At 45.6% G+C, this 18,553-nt stretch overlaps 1 long non-coding RNA gene across 1 annotated transcript; it reads left to right on the forward strand.

Moving 5' to 3' along the window:
• Nucleotides 1-1,873: 1,873 nt before the first annotated feature.
• Nucleotides 1,874-17,956, forward strand: LOC132248367 (uncharacterized). Its single transcript, XR_009459547.1, has 2 exons — nucleotides 1,874-2,058; nucleotides 15,280-17,956. It is a non-coding gene; the product is annotated as an uncharacterized LOC132248367 (long non-coding RNA).
• The last annotated feature ends 597 nt before the right edge of the window (nucleotides 17,957-18,553 follow it).

Genomic DNA, 18,553 nt, shown 5'->3' on the forward strand with positions numbered 1-18,553 from the left:
TGCCCACCTTATCATGCTTGAATGCCTAGGGTTGGAAATGTTGTTGCTATGACCCCAAAACACTATAGCCTAAACACAGCTGTAAAATGGTTTTTAGTAGACCTATAATAATGGAGGCACCTAAAATCATCCCGTCACTTTGAAAATCTCAGTATCAGATCTATATTCATGTTTTATTGAATGGGATTTTTGCCCGAATAAGAACTACAGAATCTGTGAAGTTTGGGAAGTATTCAGAATACTTGAGCACTAGACATGCCCTGTACATATACTTTTCTTCTAAAGCATCTACTACTTACCACTGCCAGACACTAGGCTAGATGGACCTTTGGTCTGACGTAGAATGGCACTTCTGTTCTCAGCATGATTGCATGTGGCTTATTAAAACTATTGTAAATGTGAAGCTCTTGCTGTAAATTTTATTATATTCAGCAATTTTAGAAAGTGAAATTATATTTCTTTTAATCATTGAACTATATTTTTCTTACCACCAAAATAAAATGTAACTATAAAAAATATTCTAGACATCTAATTGAACCCTGGATATACCATTAGTATAGCGAGAAGATAAATGTATCTGTCTGTAAGCAAAATATATGGAAAATTGTGTGTGTGTAATACAAAATGTAAATGCACCTTCTCCTTTTTTGACTGCTTTATCATTAATAACATAGTGCACCTCTTAATCTCTGAGACACCATCTAAACTCTTTTTGATGCAATATTTCTGTTACTTTAAAGAATCTGAGAATGTTTTTGTTTTCCTGGAAAAATTCATTGTTCTATAAATCTGAGCCTGTAAAGACAAAAAAACTTAGTTAATTGCAGACTATAAAAACTGTTCAGATAAAATGTCAGTTCATAGTTAGATACATGAAGCCACAAAGGGCATTTGTACACGTGGTTACACTGCAGCACTGGGTGCTTTTAAAAGTGGTGCTGCGGCACATGCATTTGTATTAACAGAGAAATGCATGTTAGCTATAAGAAAATAGTGGCAGCATGCTTTTGAACTAAAACACACCAAAGGTGTTTCAGTTAAAAGTGCACCACTGCATTTTCTCAGCGCTGATGCACATTTTGCAATCTATACAAATGCATGCGACACAGTCCTGGGCACGTCAGCTCATGTGTGGAGCAGGCTGAATTAATCAAGTCTGCTCCAGGTGCATTGGAGAAGACAAATGTATGTGTATATATGCCCACAGAGACTGTGACTAGAACTGACTTAACCAAACAAGCATCGGGTTCAAAGGTGTTTGTCATTTTTGCAGCTCTTTTTTTTTCTCTTTACTTTGCTTCTGACAGATCTGAAGGTTAAACTTTTCCTACCAGCATGTTTTCCTCTCTTCCTTTCAAGTTTTCATTAGCTGTGTGCACCACAATTCCTAGCTACAGAACAAGAAACACTGCTAAGAAACCAGCTTCCTAGAATACCTTCTTGGTTAGTATCAGTGGTACAGATATACTTTTAGGCCCAAATCCTAAACCTAGATGCAATAGCCAGGATGAGTATGTGACTGATGCATAAGGGAGCCCTTTCCACAGTAGAGAAGCTGGAGAGCTGCTGTGTTAGGGGCTATTTAATTCTACTGCTAGAAATGCCTTCATTGGCCTTTATGGAGTATCCTGCTGTAACAAGGCCCTGTTACTAGGGGCTCAGGGGAATCTGAACAGCCCCACACCCCAGAAGCAGTTCTGTACACCCACCCCAGACCTGGGAGAACTCACTGGACGCTAGGGAACCAGGTCCTGGGAAGTAGTTAGTCCCTCAGCAAGGGAGTTGACACAGGTGTGGGGAGTGAGAAAGGGTTAGCCACATGAGCCCAAGGATAAAAGACAGTGAAAGCAGCTTCAGGGGGCTGCACCTGGCTAAGGAGCAGGCTGCTTGGAGTTACCAGAAGCTAAGCAGCTACCAGGAGAGCCTGGAGCAGGGCTCTTCTCTGTCTGTCTGCTTGCTTGATTATTTGCTTTGTTGCATAAGCTTGCAGGCCCTGCAAAGCCTCTGAAATATAAGAGGCAATCAGGAGATGAAGCCTGGAAGAACCACGGGAAGATAGTTAAGTGCTAACTTATTTGTTTAACTTCTTTTGTTTGTTTTACATTGCTACTAAGCCTGGGTGGCCTCTGAGTATTATCTACTAGACTGGCTGCAGCAGAAACAATAGCCCTGAACAGTGGGTCCTTGGCCAAAGCCAGCAGCAAAAGTAAAACTGGTCAGCTCAACTAGCATGACCAAACATACCCTGCTGTGATCTGCCCAGACTCTGCCCATAGTGACCTACGTCTCGGAAGAGGAAAGGAGAGGATGTGTGTGAAGCTGTAATTCATCTGTAAAGCTTTGGGCTAAGTACAGATAGTCAAAAAGTCCGAGGCTGAATCGACTCAGTCTTTGCAGATTAGTCTAAACTGCAGAGGTTAAACTGACTAACAAGTGAATAGACATTCATTTTTGATTCAGGAAATGCAGCCACATGCCTGCAATGGCTCAGTCCAGAAGCTGGGGCAGGGGGAGGTGCTAGAGCACGTCTTTCTGGCATGTAGTGTCTTCCAGCTGCCCCCAAGGTCTCTGAGACTTGCATTCCAGAACCACAGCAGCAGGACTCTGCAAGTTGCTCATCAGTTCCTGTTTCTGCTTCCAGGTGCCTCTGGGATTTGTAGTCCACAGTCAGAGCCAACAATAAGTTTAGCAGAGCAGGGCATCTCTGTACTTGGGAGAAGAAGAGGGGGGATTAACCCCCCTCCCTGGCCCCAGAACCCAGTCAGTCCTTTCCTTCTCCTCCCCCACCCCCTGCCATCCCTTCTCTGGTGGAGCAGGCAGCCCAGCCCAGCCCAGCCCAGCCCAGCCCAGGGCTGTAAAGCATGCTTGAATTCTAGGGGACTATGATTTAACTTGAACCCAGAAGGAAGGGGTCTAGGACAGAAATGTCATAAATCAGCTTGACCCAGATCAGTTGAGTCTGATAGTACATTCAACGAGGTTTATCTTAAACCAGTTTCAACCATTTTGAAACTGGTTTGTATGCACTGAACTCTTGTTTTGTTACAGGTTTAAACCAGTTTCTGATTACTTAAACTGCCTATGTGTAACTTCTGTCCATAGCCTTGCTTTTGGAATGTGTGTGGTGTTTTCATTGGTGTTCATGAGAGTCAAAGGCTCAAACAGGTGCCAACTGCATCCTGAAACCTTGCTCTATGGCCTTAAAATGGGAATGTTGTTTGCTTCTTTGATTTCGAGACCTGCTTGACCTTTGCCCAGCAAGATGCAGAAGCTCTTCAAGTCATGGAGGCAGAGGCCATGGAGTCAAGACAGACTGTGTCCAAGATTGGTCTTCCTGTTCTTACAATGGCATTTATTTTAGTATCTACTTTAAATACTGCATCCAGACTTCCACTTACAGGAGAAGACCAAATCCAATATTCAAAGAGATGGACAAGACCAGTTGAGTGCCTTTGTAGCTAACCACATTCCTTCTTTCATCCCAGAGACTAGAGATGAGGTGTGTCCCCTGGGTCTGATTCTCCTTTCCCTTGCATGTAACAGGAATGAAATCTACATGAATTTTGTGGAACAATGAAGGTACAAAAGTGCTATGAGAGAATGGCAAGAAGTTTACTATCTAGGTATTTGTGTTCCTAGAGTATTCATGGTGCATCTCGAATTGCCTGCAATGAAGTACATTTCCCCAAACTTTTAGCTTGTTTTCCTGAGTAGCCAATCTTGGCACTGTCCTCTGCAAGAATGATGGGATTACTTGGCTAGAGATAGTGCAATTGCACTATGTATGTGGTAGAGGTTCAGGTGTACAGACTCGCCCTATTCTATTTAAAGAGATTATCAACTCTGAATATAATCTAAAGAGAAGTTACCCTGCCCTGCTTCAGTAATGAAAAGTCGCCTATTTTTTCCAACAAATTAAAAGAAAAGGCTTTTTATTGTATGAGAAATACAAACCAGCATTCCAGCAAGGAGACAAGGTAATCACCTTTTGATCCCAAATATGGGTGCTCAAGTTTGTAAATTCAATAAAAAGATAAAACTGTGGCAGTGTTTATATCAGAAGCAATAAACTCTGATTAGATCTAGCTGGGTTTGTATTGAAGTCTCTTTGGGTAGCACAAAGGTGAGGGCTTTATGCAAGGTAATAGCTTAAGACAAATGTAAAAGTGTGAGCTGCTTGAAGAACCTTTCCAGAACTCAGATTGTTTAGGAAATTAAAATAATCAGTATGGCTTTTGTCATTGTCCTGTTGTGTGCTTAACTGTCCATCCCCCTCTATCATTAATTTGTCTGCTGTGTGAAGAAACGGTTCTTTCTTTAGCAAATGGACTGTGTGCTCGCATGCAGTGAATGTCTCATCACCTCACTTTTATTTACCTGTAAAACAGAGTCCAGAGCTGTGGTAGCATCCAAAGATGATTTGTCCACTGCTTTACATGCTATGCATTCATTTATACCTATGCAAGATGAATGTGAAAAGCTATTTGGAAACTGTCCCTCCCTTTCCCCCCCAAATTAGTAATTTATGTTTGCTCTTAGTTTAAACTGGTGTACAGTCTCATGAGTTCCAATAAGTATCTAGACCTTGGTATGCTTACATAACCAGCTGCTCTGTTCATGATTCAAAAGGATATCTCAATTAAGCACACTTTTGTAGCCTGGACAAAACCAAAATAATAATGATTTGTCTTCATATTGTACACTTCCTCAGGGTTTTGAAATTCTAATCACAGTGGTTTTTCAAACTGTGTTCAGCAGAACCCTGGGCTTCTGTGATAGGTCATCAGGAGTTCTGCAGAAAGAATGGGGGTAATGATAGAGCAGGCCAAGAGGTGCCACCATTGCCATGTGGGGCTGCTTGGCTCTGTATTGGCTCACACAGGCCCTGAAGCCAGGGGTTCTGTAACACAAGAAGTGGTAAGAAAAGGTCCCATGACTTTAAAAAGTTTGAAAATCTATTTTAAACAAATTGGTTCTAAATAAATGTTTGTCAAGGCATTAGATGCATTGTTACCATTTTACAGAAGGTTAAATTGAAACTAGACTTTAAAAAGCAGATTTTCCTAAATTTAGAAATACGGTCATGTGCTAAAACCAGGTGTGATGATACTGCATTCTTAATTGGTACATTTATTCCCTATATTGGTACAGGAAAACATACTATATACAAATGGACAGCTACAGATTTAAATGGACATTTGCGCAAACACAATCACTGTAATTGTATCAACAAGTTGCCCTCCTTTTCCCCCCAATTCATCAAAACACTTAAGTCTATTCCTGTGCTCATACTTGAGCATGCGCTACAAGTCAGACGTGTTAGGTTTTGAATACAGAAACTTTGCACAATCAGAAACCATGTGCTCAGTTGCATATGCTTTATTGCAAATGACCATGGGAACCAATTTCCCTTTTAAAATGTGCTTTTGAGCAACTTTTACAATAAGTCATTGATAAGAGTTCTGATCCTGGGAGCCTCAAAACTAGCCCTTTGCTGGGACCATTAAGCAATATTCCTGTATTTGTTCTGTATTGCCTCATTTTGGTAGGTCCCTATACATAGTTTTTGACTGCATGTCTACTCTCTCTGCTGAGGTGGAAGCATGACAGGAGATGTGCAAAGGCTGGATGTATCAGGTGGTGGAGAGTAGGTACAGCCATATAATGCTGAACACTAGGGCTGTGCGAAGCTTCGGGTGCTGATGAGATTCAGCCACTGAATCAGGCTGAATCTCCTCCGAATCTCTGAATTAGGGGTCCAGTTAAAAGCTCTGAATCAATTTGAAGCTCTCCAAATAGATTTGGAAAAGATTGAGAGAGCTTCGGTGATTCGGGCAGTCCCTGCACCCTCCATGCTGGTAAGTAGTGGGCAAGGGAGGGGGGGCTGGAGGAGGGGACCATGGGAGGGATCCTGGCCACGCCCCATTTCCTGCCCTCTCCCCTGTCTCGGCCGGGCTGAGCCGACTCGAGGTGATTCAGAAATTACTCGTTCGTCAGGGCGGGCTGGTGAATAGAGAGGCTGACAAGCTTAATGTTTGCAAAAAACTTTACTTACGTCGCGGGTGGCTGTGACGGAAATGGTTCGGTCGTCTGGACAACAATGTGAGTTGCTCCAGCTGGCGAGGCCAATGCCAGTAAATCCATCCGTGACTCAAGCCGGCGGGAAAAGGGTACGTCTGGGACTGCGTTCGGCGACGGGAAGAAGGATCGATAGGTGATCAGTCTATCGACCAGCTAGCCGCAAGTCAGATCTCTTTCGAGGCACTCTACAGCATGCTCAAAGCTCTTCAACTTGGGCAGAAGTCGCGCTAGTTTTTAAACGGCCAGCAAGCCAATTACCGGCCGCCACGTGTGAATAATTTAGCACTAGCCAATTGCGGGGCACAAATTTGCATCCGAATGGCGGGAACTCTTTGCACCGTGCATTTCTGTGCTGCAAAGAGAAAATGCATCCTGCAAAGACCGCTGCAAATTGGCGGGAACTCTCTCCTGCACGCGGGCTCTCTATGCAGCAAAAACCCTCGCTGTGCAAGAGGCTCTCATGTGTCGATAAAATTCCATAGTGTCGAGGCACCAAACTCACTGGGTTATGACATGCCCCCTTGCCAATGGCACAACTGGACTTTCGACACATGAGCACATTATACGGCATCTTTGTTAGAGGATTCACTGACTTGGCAAAGCCTTCACAACCAATATATATAATCTTTGAACACATAACAACAACTGTTGATCATCGTCTGATTGGAGAACATTCCGCTTCGGTCCGTCTTCTCCTATAACAGACAATGTCAGTAAACACCCAACAAATGAAAATAGTGTCGTAACAAGTCCTGAGCAGATGGGTTCTTTGCCGTCTCAGTGCCTCCCTCGCAACTATCACTTTCTGGAATCAGGTGGTTGTGTACTACCGCTTTTGCTGGGGCCAAACCTGTGAAGAAAACAGAACAACAAGACAAAACACAACAAGAAAGAATCACAACTGGCTTCACTGTTAAGGATACTGGGTGAACATTGGAACGGCGAGTCATCCAGTTGTGATGAACAATAATAGGGGCACAATCCGGCTTCTCTTCTAGTTGGACAGAATAGGTATTGGGATATTGTCCCGGCCATTGAACTGTCCCTTTGTGAACTTGTGGATGAGACTGATGAGGGTGCGGTATTGAAATCCACACTAACTCGTCAGGTTGGAACTTAGGCTCCCAAGGTGGGGGTTTCTGGACATTAGCTTCGTCCCATAACGGTTTAGCAGTGTTTAGTGAAATAAGGACATCATGATTAAATTTAGTCCAATTTTTAAACGTCCCTCCTCCTCTAAGGCGAAGCTGCTCCTTATATAGACCTATGTGTCTCTCCACAACGCCGTTGGACTGCGGGGGGGTATGGCAGATGAAGATGCCATGCCACATTGTGAAGACAAGCAAATTTATCCAGAGCATTAGAGTTAAATGGAGGTCCTCCATCAGACTGAATTTCATGAGGGGATTGCCAGGTGGCAAACACAGCAGTTAAGGCAGCAATAGCAGCAGTGGCATTGCTTTTTCATAAGGGAATAACCTGCAACTGTCTGGTCCCCAAATCAACCACAACTAGTCCTTTATTTGGCGGTTTAGACCCTGGGAGGGGTCCCAGTAAATCTACCTGCCAAACTTTTCCTGCCTGAAACTGTGAAGAATAGAAAGCTCCGATATGATGCTTGGTTTTATGACACTTTTCTTTAGCACATGTCTCACAGGCCTGAGCTACCTTTTCCCAATCCTGCCAAGCTTCATATGAGGCCGGCTCTGTAATGGTTCGGCACCAACGTTGATGACAAGCCCGTGGTCCCAGGTGACCCCAATTTTCGTGAAGCCACGCGAGGAATGGATTTGCTTCAGGATCAGTGGTAGATGTGACAGGCAAGGCTATGTTGGTCCGGAGTGGATCCTCCAAGAGCTTATCAATTACCTCATGCACTAGATCAGTATCTGGACGATGGGACTTAGTGTGCCTAATCAACGGAAGGCGTACAAATCTAGTTAACGTCCTCCAGATGTCTCACCAATCATCCAAGTTCTCGGTGGGAGAAGCTATACCAGTAAGAATTTTATAGATATACTGCGAATCAATTGTGATGATAGGAACTGGGAGTGTATCGTTATGATACATCAAACAATGTTCTAGTACCTTCAGGAATCCTAATAATTCACATTTTTGGGACGAATTATCATCTGGGTCGGCTTGGAAAATTCCCTTATCATGACAAGCTTTACAGTAGTATCCATAGCCTCCTTCATGTCGGGAGGTTCCATCTGAGGCCATCCACTCTGGGGCTGAAGTTCCATACAGTGTAGGAACCTTTTCCTCATCTTCTGGGCTTGGATCATGTACCCTGTCCTCCAACTTCCAACAATGCCAATTATAATGGTGGGTAAGTACTAGTGTATTCCAGGTCTTAGATTCCCCTTGAAAATGTGGGTCGATGTTACCCTTGCTGGACGCGGGAAGAAATGTGGCACCAGGAGCATGTAACGTCCCATGCCCCCTTGCTAACGGCTCTACCAGTTGTTCGGCTAGGAGAATCTTTCCTATAGCTCCATATCGATGTTGTGCCACTTGAAGCGTCTTATGGGCCGTATATACCAACTCATCGCGGGGTATATGCACGACAGCCCACACGTGGTTGGTGGTGAATCCAAGGGTTACGGTTAGTGACTCACCCAGATCGATGGCATGGAGTTGTGTACCTTTAACCGTGGTTAGCAGGCGAAGCAGATTCTGCTGATCCTTTTCCGTCCAAGGCGTGGACTTTCGGGACTTGTCACGAATCTGTTGCTGTAATTTAGTGAGGAGTGCCAAATCGCTGGGTTCAACATAATGTCGATACCAATTTAAATGACCCAAAAGCTGTTGAAAATGCCTCTTAGTGACAGGGTGGAATGTTTTTAGCGGATCGATGTTAGGACCCTCATGCGATACTCCGTGGCGGATGGAACCGGTGTATCGAGTGCCAAGGAACGTAATGTCATCTACGGGATGTAGGCTTGACTTTTCCTCGTTGATTGTCCATCCCTCACTTTGAAGGTGAGCAACTAGTTGGTTTACTACTCTGGCAACTACAAAGCTATCGCGACCCATGATGGCAATATCGTCAACATAACTCCAAATTTTTAATTCTTTTTCTGAGGGAAGAGAGTGCAAGGCTCGAAAATTCTTCAGGGTGTTATTCATGGCACCAGTGGCTAATGATGGAGCGTTACGATATCCTTGCAGACAAACCGTCCACCTGTACATGATGCCATCAATACACATATTTAGTATTCCCTCTGGGTCAGTTATTGGGATAGAAAAGAACATATTTTTCAGATCCAATGTAACTCCAACCCACGGACTTTGCTGGAACTGTGCCATCTCAAACATACACTGTGGCAGAGTAGACGGATTAGGTTGTTGAAGTACCTGACACCTTTTATTGACTTCTCGATAGTCCACGACCAACCGGGATTCATTAGGCTTCCCAGGTTTCGCAACTCCCCATCCTGATGATAGGTAGGTGCTGGCTGTTACGGTCTTAATACAGCCTCGTCACTCGAGTCGCTGCAGAAGGTTAGTAAGGGACTGTTTTAGAGAATCCTTAGTTGGGATTGGCCGATATCGCCAGGTGGAAGTGTCACGAAGCGTTGGTCGATGCCAGTCCTGCTCTGGGATAATTACAGGTAATGCCTGTAGCACTTGCTCCTTGAGGTCAAGCGCTTTTATCCCCGGGATTCCTAAAATGTTGATGCCCCCTAGAACAGCCTCTAGGGGATATCGGTGATCCTGAACCCAAAACTTGACCTTCGTCGTGACGGCGATAGCGTTAAGCCCTTGTACCTTGATTGTCTTGGTGGTCTTTTGATGAGGTATCACTGAGGTAATCACATTGGTCTGAGCTCCAGTATCAAGAAGGAAGGATGCCTGTTGTTTGTCATCCGGATCGGTAGGGTTGTAAACAGTGAGTTCAGCGTATGGTCGAGAATCAGTAGGATCAGGTCTGAGTTGGGAAAGGCCGCCGGCAGAGCCGACGGCCATTACTCATTTTTTGACGGATCCTCAAAATTAAATCCCATTGCTTCAGCCATACTGGCCTGGGCCTTGTCTCCCAAAAATCTCAATTGAGCCTTTGTTAGTCCGGAGTGAGCGAGAAGAAATCCGAACATAGTTCTTTCCTTCAGAGTTCTTTCCTTTGAGGTTCTTTCTTTTGGGATCCTTGGAGGTGACCCCCATGGCTCTCGCCGAGGGGTATACCCTTGACGCCTAGGCCTCAATGTTGCAGCCAGGTATGCTGAAGGTCGATCCCTTGTGTCATTAGAAGCTTCCTCACCTTGCTTCATAAGTGCCTGCAACCGTGGGAGATGGCCTAAAAGATTTCCAACTGGTTGACCTGCCATCGGGTTCAAGAAGAGTCAAAGTGTAACAGCATTCGCTCCTCTGTATACCTCCACGCAGGCATCTATGGCTTCCAAGGCTGTTGGAATTGTCCTGGGATCCGATAGGTGACGATGAGCCCATCTCTCCTTACGCTGGACTGCTGTTAGTCCCATTGGATTTGTTCTTGGGCTCCATGAGAGATACGACACTCCAACTATAGCCAGGAGAAGTTGCTCTGCTGTAGTCTTCTTCGGGCAACCCTCGTGCCAGGTGTGAAATTTGTGGGTTACCTGTCCTACCGCAAGCACCGGGAGTGGGATGGGCCAGTGGGCACTGTCCGTGACCACATTCAAATCAGTAGCGCGCCCTACGCTCCACGCTGCTTGTCGTGTCAGGGCACTCGCTTCTTCTTTATCCAGAGTGTCGGATCCAAATTCCACTATCGGTCTTCCTAACCACATGGCCAAGGTTTCTTCCGGCCTTATTTTAGATTCTTTGCAAAGCTCTTGAATCTCTGGTCTGGTGCATGTGCGAGAGATAACAGTGGTACGCGTGGTACCTTCTTCATCCTCGACATGCTTTGTCACAGCTATCGGGTAAGCTGCGGCAGAGAGAGGGCTAAATTCTGTATCTGGGAGCGTTGAGTATATCCCTCCTCCCATTGCCCCCTCCCCATGGTAAAGAGGCGTGACTGCAGGGAATGACGTCACCTCAGGAGGTGGAGTCACCAGGGGGATCCCTGCCGGGTCTTCCAAAACTCCGCCCCTCCTTTCCGGGTTCCCCGGGTAGCTCGCACTTCTTTCGGCGCCATTTTCTGCTAGCAGCATCATGCAGCTGGCACTGTTAACAAACGCTGCTCCGGAGCCCTTTGCTGTCCGCTCCAGCGACTCCTTACCCGCAGTATGCATCTGAGCCTCCAGATTCGCGTATTCCCTCAGTAGGCCCGTGACTGCACGGAACAGCACATTTATCATCTTTCCCTTTTTCCATTTAATTAGACCCTACTTCGGCTTGTGATGGCCCTTAGTTTCCAAATCCTCCCGTAGCTAAACAAGGATCTCATGGCCCCGCAACTCAGTTACCAAATCTGGACAGTTGAACCAGTCCGCGGGGGTGGGTTCCCCCCCCCTCCTTTAAGTATCGGGTGCATTGGGTGAACTCCTGAGCGGGGGTCAGCTTTTCTGCCTTCCACGCTTTCACCCCGGCTAGGGATATTGTTGATGTTTCCTCCGGGGGCCGATAGTAAACCCGGTCGCTCCCCATTATGCATCCAAACTCCCCTAGGGATAGCTTTTTTCTCCATTCTTTCACCATGGCTTCTTCTCTTTTTACGGAGAAGTAACCATCAATACTTCTTTCCTCCCCTTCTACCACCTGGTGGTAAGCGATATGCGCCCATAGATCGTTAGCGTTCTCTACGTGGCGGTTCCCGGTGCGCCAGGGGCAGCACCCAATTAAGTTCTTCTCCATCACCGTGCCCTTTAATCCCATCCTCGTCGCCATGTCTCGGCCGGGCTGAGCCGACTCGAGGTGATTCAGAAATTACTCGTTCGTCAGGGCGGGCTGGTGAATGGAGAGGCTGACAAGGCTTAATGGTTGCAAAAAACTTTACTTACATCGCGGGTCGCTGTGACAGAAATGGTTCGGTCATCTGTACAACAATGTGAGTTGCTCCAGCTGGCGAGGCCAATGCCAGTAAATCTGTCCGTGACTCAAGCCGGCGGGAAAAGGGTACGTCTGGGACTGCGTTCGGCGACGGGAAGAAGGATCGATAGGTGATCAGTCTATCGACCAGCTAGCCGCAAGTCAGATCTCTTTCGAGGCACTCTGCAGCGTGCTCAAAGCTCTTAGACTTGGGCGGAAGTCGCGCTAGTTTTTAAACGGCCAGCAAGCCAATTACCGGCCGCCACGTGTGAATAATTTAGCACTAGCCAATTGTGGGGCATGCATTTGCATCCGAATGGCGGGAAGTCTTTGCACCGTGCATTTCTGTGCTGCAAAGAGAAAATGCATCCTGCAAAGACCGCTGCAAATTGGTGGGAACTCTCTCCTGCACACGGGTTCTCAATGCAGCAAAAACCCTCGCTGTGCAAGAGGCTCTCATGTGTCAATAAAATTCCATAGTGCCGAGGCACCAAACTCACTGGGTTATGACATCCCCCAGCCCTCCGCCATGACTGCCCCACTCAGCCCCAGCTCCTGGTGCCTTAAAAACAGTTCCTACACACCAGCTGCTGTCCAATTGGGTGTGGGGGTGATCCCCATTGCCTCACACTGCATGGGGAGCTCTGCTACAAGCCCCCTGATCCCTTCCTGGTCCCCCAGCTCCCGGCCCTTTAAGAAAAAAAAACCAAAAAAACCCCAACTCAACGGCTGCTGCAGTGGGGCTGATGGCAAAGCCCCCCATGCAGCAAGGGGCAGTGGGGATTGGTCCCTCACGTGGTAGCACTCAGTCAGTGGGGTTTTTGGGGTTTTTTTGTTTGTTTGTTATAAAGAACTGGGGTGGTTGGGGCAGCCATTACTGGGGCTGGGAAAGCGGGTGGGGAATGGGCCTTGTGTGACTTGGAGATTTGGCTGATTTGGCAGCAGGTGAATCTTCTAATCAGATTCAGCCAAATCGATTCAGGACACTGATTCAAATCGCTGTCCCCCAAATCGGTTGAATCTGAGTCCGAAGCGAATACTAGCCACTTTGCACAGGCCTACTGAACACTAGGGAAGTTCTGGCCTTTGGTATAGTCTATCCGTAAGTGACTGGTGCCTACTGATCTTGGGGGGTCCCCCAGAGGCCGATCACTAACCGGGGGGGGGTGTCCCCCAGCAGCTGATTGCTGCCACTGGCACAAACCGGAAGTGCCGGCAGCACTTCTGTCAGTGCCCCCACATTCTCAGGGGTGCACCAGCTATTGCTTCCCACTCCCTAGCCAGCAGTGGCCAATCTTGGAGGGAACACGTGTCCCCCTGTGCTCCCCCTACGGGTTGCCTATGAGTCCATCTGTGCCTTCAAGGAAGCTACCTTCAGTAGGAGCACTGGAATTGCTGCACAGTAAACTGAATACAACATTCACTCCATTCAAAGCAGATTATGTTTTAAATGGGGAAAAAAGTAATTACAAAACAAAATAAAAAATACGGGAGGGGAAGAATCCTTCTTGTCTGCATCACAGTGAAGAAGATAGCACAATAAAAAGTGAGTCTGAAAGTCATTCGTAAAGGACAGGATATTAAAAGCAGCAAGGGAGGGGTAGAAAGTCCATTAATCTGTTTGTCTGCTATTTTGAAGATGTGTGCCAAATGGTTCCTCGGCATTTTGGGCACCTTCCAGCACAGATACTCACCAGTCAAAAGACAGATTATGCTTTTCCTACCTATAGACCTCCAGTGTCTGTAAAAAGTAAATGGTGGATGAAGACACCATGTAAGTCTTGTGGCAGAAAGGGGAAAAAAGAACATTTTTAAAAATAATCTTTTAAATACAGGATCTGATGGAACATCCCTTTTGTGAGTAAACTATAGACAGATTAAGAAAAGGGAGGGGAGAGGGAAGTTTCCCATTCTCTTTTTACAGGCTTCCCTGTGGGAAGGAACAGATCCACTCTACATTTGCTTATGTAGGAATTATTTATGTTTGCATTACAGTCGCTAATAGTGGGCAAGACCAAGATTAAGGTCTTACTGCAGTAGGTGTTATTACTATATGTATGTACACATTTCTCCTTTCTTAAGAGTTTACTGTCTAAGTAGCCAAGACGGGGTAAGATTAAGGAAGTATCATTCACTCCATTTTACAGACGGAGAACAGAGGCCTCTACAAACCACTTGTCCAAGGTCACATGGTAGGGACAGGGACTGAATCCCTGTATCATGAGGTCTGATCTGAGGCTTATGCCATGAGACCACTACAAAATATACAGTCAAGTGAAATGCACATGCCTCAGCTTGTGGTATTTGTACATATGCTGTTTGGGCCTAGTCTGACAGACCTACATTATTCATATGTGGAAATAATCCCATTGCCTAAAATGGTCATTTTGCAAGTGTTCAAACATCAGACTTTGACCTTAGACACTAAACTCTTCATTACTTGTTTTATAGCTGGCTGCACTGGAATTCTTCCCCAAAACAGTGTTTGAAAACCAAGCATATTATATACTATAACCACTTTAAAACAGATACTTCTGTGCTGGCTTTTCAAGAATTATGTGCCCTTACAGGTACTAACAACAAACAGTTCTGAAATTAAATATTCTTGGTCCCTTTTAGGAGAGAGATTTTCCTAGTTGGGTAATCGAAGTAATACATTCTTTACAGTTTTATTTCTAAAGCTATATAAAATTAACTCCTGCTTAATGTTTTGCAGATTATAAGCAGGAGTCCTGGTTTTCTCTGATTTTAAAAAATATCCCCAATTTTAAGTTAAAGTAACCCCAAATCCATAGTTTTCCATTATTTAAATGAAACAGCACTATAGATGTGTATGTATATAGCGGTGTTTCATTTAAATAATGGAAAACTGTGGATTTGGTTATTTTTGGTTAAAAAGAAATTGGGTTTGTTTTTTTTTTTAAATTGGAGAAAACCAGGATCTCTCTCTTTTTTTTTTTTTAAAGTAGGCAGAATTAATGGCAAACATTATTTTGAGGGTTATTTGGCCAGATGCTAAGTTAGTGTAAATTGCTTTTGCTCCCCTGAAATCAATAGTGAAACACTGATTTGTGTCATATGAAGATCTAGCCCACTGTAGTTTGACTCTAATCCACATTTTTGTATTTCACTGTGGTTCAGAAAGCTATATGAAGAATGAATTTGGGGAAGGATGCACAAAGACATTTCAGGTTGTATACAATTGATTATAATCTGAATTTTTTTTTTTTCTTCTCTGTACAGGCCAGGACTAGTATGGCCAGCATGGCCTCCAGAGGGTTTGCTCAGTCCCTGGAAAGTATATCCTAGAAGGACTGACGGGAAGCCAACAGAGATCCATAGGGTGTATCATAGTACCAGGGAAGATCCTGATCCTACTTCACCCATTGGAACACACTTCTCATTGTTGAAGCTGTGCCTCCAGTGCTTGCTGCAATGGAACTGGTACAACCCAGCAGTGATAACCACCAGGAAGAACTGCTGCTATATAAACCTGCCCCTCAGACTACATTGAGATTAGTCTGGGATTCGCCATGGAAAAATCCTGTCCCTTCTTTAAAAACTGGCAAGAACAGTGTTATAAGTTATAATTAGGGCTGGCCTTGAAACAAGTGCTTTTCCCATACCCCGAGGAAGATGCCCTAGCTTTGCAGCAAGACCCAAATTCTGTGAAGGATCAAATCATATTTAGAGAGCACTCCAGTTTTTAGAAGCAACATTTCTCAACTAATAGCTAACACGGTGCCTTCGGATTCTTTCAAGGGTGGCATGTGTCAGGGCTACTGGTTAGTCAGACCCAGCCAGGCCAAGCTCTTGAGCTTCCACACCTGACCTTGATCCTGGACTAATGCTACTGCTACAGTGCTCTGTAACTGGATTGGCTGCTGAGAGTGCCACTCAGCCCTTTAAGCACAGCTGCGGCCTCAAGCTACAGCAGGGGTGGGCAAAATGCGGCCTGCCAGGCCAGTCTGTCCAGCTCTTGGGGCCCCTAAATATTTAGAAAATTAATATTGATCTCCCCCTGGCTGCCTGTCATGTGCCCCTCAATGGCTTGCTGAAACTTAGTAAGTAGCCCTCTGCCTGAAATAATTGTCCACCCCTGAGCTACAGGCATGCCTTGACAATAGCCTTAGTATACTTTGGCAGATTCTCCTGGCTCTGGACTCAGCTTTGGTTTTTCCTGACCCTGCTCTTGGATCTTCTCTGGAACTCAGCATTTACCAATGATTTGGAAGATATTGCTGCCTTTATCTGAGAGAATCTGAACCTGCCTCTTTGACCAGTCAGAGGAGGGTCCTAATTACCAAGGTCTGAAGTGCTGTGGGGTGGCAATGGGAGTGCTCTCAGTCTTTTCTGTTGACCTTGTTCCATTTTGTATGAATAATAAGCCATTCATTGGAACAGAACCCAAGTATCCCTGTATTTGCCCTTACCAATGGGGGGTGGGGGGGTGGGGGGGTATTCCCTCCCCTCCCCTCCCCTCCCCTCTGGTTTAGTGACTATACAAATATATATATTAATCGCATTCAGGATCTGAATGCAAATCACATCCTGAGTGACCTAATCATTGCCTAAAAGGGGACTCTGCCTTTCTCTGGCAGTCTTGTGAATCTGGCCTGTCATTTCATTTTGCTTTTCCAACAAGTGTCTAAAATCAAAGTTTTGTTTGGGGTCAAATAGAACATTTAATGCTGAATAAAACAAAATCTTTTGGTTTTTTGTTTTTTTTTCTTTTCAATGAGAGAAACTGAAACATTTTTAAATTGGGTCTACTTGAATTCTCTTTTAGTTTTTCGACTTTTGGTTTCTCTGCTGAATTTCGGCGGGGAGTTGTTTCATACAGCTCTAGCCATTGTGCCACAACTAGAATGGTCAGTCCCAGATTAGTAATGTGGTTTCTCAAGCTGATCAAAACTTGAAATTTCTATTCAACAGAAATGCCAACATTCTTAAATGCTTTCTGAAACCAGAGGTTTTTTTTAAAAGGATGTTTAGGGGCACTGTTTTGATTCAAACTTTATTTTATGTATTTAATTATGTTCTATATTTATTTTTATATTTGTATTTTTACTATTTTTTTTAAAAAAGTTATTTAAATTTAATAATGTCAAAGGAAAACTAATTGAAACTTTGTTTCCTTTTTTATCCCTTACTGACATGCTTCATTTTCATTATTATTCAATCTTTTGTTAAAATAGGTACATCTCAAAGGGATATTTGATTCTAGTGAATCTGTGTTATTGAGAGAGAAACATTACAGTATTAGCCAACTGCCCATCAAGAATGACAGAAGGGGGGCGGGGATGGAGTGCTGCCACTCACTACCCACCACCCCACACCATTGCTGCCTCCCAGGAGTGGAGGGAGGGGGAAGCTGGCCCTTCCATGCCCTCCATCCCCCTCTGACAGCAGTCTGTGCCACTGCCATCTTCAGCACCGCTGGCCTTGCCCTCCCCCCCCAGCGCCACTCCTTGGAGGTGGTGTGGTACTGGCCTTGGCCCCCCAACTCTGTCCCCTTCATCCCCACTGTCATGGGAGCGCTCTGCTGCCTCCGAGGAGCAGGGCCGGGTGGGGGGGGGGGTAAGGCCAGCAGGGTTGGCTTTGCCCCCACTCCATCCCCAATGTTATGGCAGCACTCTGCATTCTGATCGGTTGTTGCACTAAGCAATCGGAGTGCTCCAAGAGCATTATGGAAAGACAGATGGACCAAGCCCTTTATTATATAAGAATACATATATAAAGCCATCTTTGTCTAAACCTAGGTTTTAGGGCTAAGGCACATTAATTGGCCAAGGTGGAGAAATTGATATCGAATTATTTATCTAGTTACTTTCGAGATGTTTATATGATAGCTCTGTATGTATTTATCACCAGGGATACTGGTTTTCTCTCATAAAAAAAAAAAAAAAAATCACCAATTCTCTAACAAAATCCATGATTAAAATTAAAGGTCCCCCACAGCACCCCCTACCCCTGGCCCTGCTCATGCCTTTCACTCTCTCCCCAGGCCTGCTGGTGCCTCTCATCCCCCTACCCAAAGCCCTCAGCCCTGCTCATGCCTCTCACTCCCATCCCCCCCTTCACAGTCCCCTGGCCTTGCTGGTGCCCTTCACTCCCTTCCACAATCCCTTGGTTTTGCTTGGACCTCTCACTCCCCCACCCCAAGCTGTCCCAGCCCTGCTGGTGCCCATCACCCCCCACCCCCAGAGCCTGCTCCTTCAACCCTGCTGGAGTGGGACCTCAGCTGCCAGGGATACAGAGCCAGGGACCTGGGTCTGCTGCCCCCTGCCCCTGGAAAGAGGTGGTGGCTGCTGCAGTGGAATAGAGAGTGGCTCCCCACTGCTGCCCACTATGGGCTTAGGTGGGGGGTGAGGGCAGCTCCCTGCCATGGCATGCACTCCCAAGGTGGCTGGGGGACCCATGCGGCCTAGATCTGTGAGTGGGGTGGGCATGGGCTGTGGGCATGGGCTTCAACCTTGCTGTCATTTCCCAGGGCCTGCACAGCCCTGTGGGTGTG

Source organism: Alligator mississippiensis, chromosome 2, assembly GCF_030867095.1.
Source record: "Alligator mississippiensis isolate rAllMis1 chromosome 2, rAllMis1, whole genome shotgun sequence".
In the NCBI taxonomy this organism is placed as follows: domain Eukaryota; kingdom Metazoa; phylum Chordata; order Crocodylia; family Alligatoridae; genus Alligator; species Alligator mississippiensis.